The following is a 2,875-nucleotide window of genomic DNA, read 5'->3' as shown; positions in this document are numbered from 1 at the left end:
TAATCATTTTATTGCTTTTTTTTTTGTAAAAAAAAAAAGGATATTTGACAAAAAAAAAACATGTTATTTGTTTACTTGCATATTTAGTTATAATTATTAGTCACTTGTATTTAGAGTCTTGCAATTAGTGTCTAGTATTTAGTGTCTTGCATTCTATAATGTCTTCATCCATGTCTTTACGTGACCATAGTAGACCCGATCCGAAATTGTTTGCCTCTCCTATTGATATTGGAGAGGATGTAGAGCTTGATTTGCATCCGGATTGGGTTGAAATCTTTCAAAAAGATGTGTTTCTTGGTTTGCCAAATGAGAGTGTGCTTGACCATCTTGAAAGTTTTAATAGGAAGTGTCTTTTGGTGAGAAAGAATGGTGTTGTAAAACTCATGCTCTTTCCTCTTACCCTTGGGAATGGAGCCGAAAGATGGTTATATTCTCACCTTCCTAGCACATTTTCTATTTGAGATGACCTTGCCGAAGCCTTTCTTACCAAATATTTTTCGACTTCTGAAACCGCCAAACTAAGAAATGAGATCTTTACTTTTCATCAAGGGGATTTTGAGAATTTAAGTGAGGCTTGGGAGAGGTTGAATGAACTTCTGAGAGCTTGTCCTCATCATGGGATCCCAATTTGGCTAATCACGCAAACATTCTTTAACAATTTGCTCCACCCAGTTAAAGAATTGCTAAATGCATCGGCCGGAGGAGCTTTTGATGCTTTAGGTGATGATGAGGCGAGATCTTTGCTTGAGAAAGTGGCTATGACCGATGATAATTATGGGTTTGGCAAAGTGACACGATTGATTGAACCACAAGTTGATTTTGATTCTCCCTCTTATGATCAAAATGTTCAACACAATCATGTTAACGCTCCCTCCATAATTGAGAATGATGTGCATGCATTTTCATTTTCATATTCTTCTGATACATGTGGTTATTTGGGTCATGATTCTTATGCTTATTCTTTATATGCACCCCCACCTCCCATGTATATGAATAGGATGAATAATGATCATAATATGCACAATGTTCAACCATACCATGCTCCCTTTTATCCAAAGAATTCTGTGCATGTTTCTTCATCAAATTATGTGTCGTGTGGTAGTTTTAGAGATAGTTTTGACTTGTCCCCTTCTTATACTCCTCAAGCCCCCACGAATGATTGTTTGATGAGTGATGTTCATAACTTGCATATCTTTGATCCCTCTTGTACACTACCTTGTCACTATGCACCCAACTTTTTTCCAAGTCAAAGTCCACTTCCCTTGAATTTGAATGTTGTGCACGAGTTAACATCTTATGAATCTCGTGGTGATTTAGGATATGACTCCAATGCTTGTATTCCTTATTCATACTCACCCATTGTGAACATGAATGTGATAAATGATGTTAATAATGATATGCATGATGTTCCCTCTTGTCATTCTACCCTTCTCCCGATGAATTTGTGTGACATGCAAGCTTTTTCATCTAATTGTGAACCATGTGGTAGTTTTGGAGACAACATTAATGTCTGTCTCTCTTCTTTTCCCCAAACCCCCATGGATAATTATATGGTGAATGATGTTAATGATTTGCATATCTTTAACCCTTCTTGTGAACCACATCACCATTGTTTAAGACAACTTTCACACTCTTTATGCCAACCTACTGAAAGATCATAGATCCATATTAGACTCTTTAATTAAAAATCAAATTATCTCATAATTCATTTTTATGTGATCTATGTAACATGCATGCAAATATAAAAGTATAATAAATAAAGATTAAGGAAATAGAATTTCCTTACATTGATTTTGATGGTAATATGAGCACAATCTAGATCACCTATCTAGATTGTTCTTGTGCTAATAAAAGATGGATGATCCTCCTAGAACAAATCTTCAAATTAGAAGATCTCCTTCAATATGGATCCAAGAACAAAACCCAATAATCTAACAAGTATTAACTAGATACTTGTTAAATTTAACCTTGATAATATTTTTAATATTACTAACACTCTTAGTAAACATTTTGTTTTACTAACAAATCTTAGTAAAATGGTTTTATTATTTTTTTAGAGAGATGAATAATTTTTCTACACATGCAAAAATTCAAGTGTGCAAAAATGAACAACTGATGGAGTGTTAAAGAGGGGGTAGCCGGTTTTGTTGAGGTTGAGTGGAGTGTTTTATTTTCTTAATTTATTATGCCCAATGAAGCATAGTTTAGAAAAGAACAAAAGTATTTTGGGAAGAAAAATATTTAAGTGGAATGATTGTGTTTAAAGCAACACACAATCCCATTTACACGATTTCCATGACCCATTTACGGGTCCAAATCGGTTCTTATATTTGTCGCACAAATACGTGTAAATTTTATTTAAACATCATTTTATGTTTAAATTCTTCCCGATTAATTTTGTCCAAAACACTCCGTAAATATACGTGTACCGCTACACATATTATTTACGTACTAATATTAATCACATTAATCAATTAGTACAATTTTAGTGAATTAAAAATTAATTAACTAAAACCCGTCTCATAAAATTTATTATTTGATTATCGCATAATTAAATATTTACTGCCCCGCAACGAGTTCGCAACTCGAAATCTCTCTAAAAAGGATCGACTAACCGTTTAGTCAATAAATCAAGGGACTAAATAAATTGTATCTCATACAATTAATTAGTTGTCAATTGGGGTTCGTTCCTTTAGGTGTGACCGAAAGGGGTCAGTTGATCACCGCCGTTTCACGACAATAACATCAAACTCTAGTCAGCCAACCGTTATTGATTTACGTTAATCAACTGACGAGGACCAAATAATAAATATCCTGCTAATATTCCTTTACTTAGATTTATTATGTAAACGCACTATTGTGGAGGACACTAACT

At 33.8% G+C, this 2,875-nt stretch overlaps 1 non-coding gene across 1 annotated transcript; it reads right to left on the bottom strand.

The window, feature by feature from the left end:
• Positions 1–515: 515 nt before the first annotated feature.
• On the bottom strand, positions 516–622 carry LOC141634898 (small nucleolar RNA R71). Its single transcript, XR_012539614.1, has one exon. It is a non-coding gene; the product is annotated as a small nucleolar RNA R71 (small nucleolar RNA).
• Positions 623–2,875: the final 2,253 nt, after the last annotated feature.

Source organism: Silene latifolia, chromosome Y (assembly GCF_048544455.1).
Source record: "Silene latifolia isolate original U9 population chromosome Y, ASM4854445v1, whole genome shotgun sequence".
In the NCBI taxonomy this organism is placed as follows: domain Eukaryota; kingdom Viridiplantae; phylum Streptophyta; class Magnoliopsida; order Caryophyllales; family Caryophyllaceae; genus Silene; species Silene latifolia.
The sequence above is the reverse complement of the archived record's forward strand: the minus strand, read 5'-3'. Positions and strand labels throughout refer to the sequence as shown.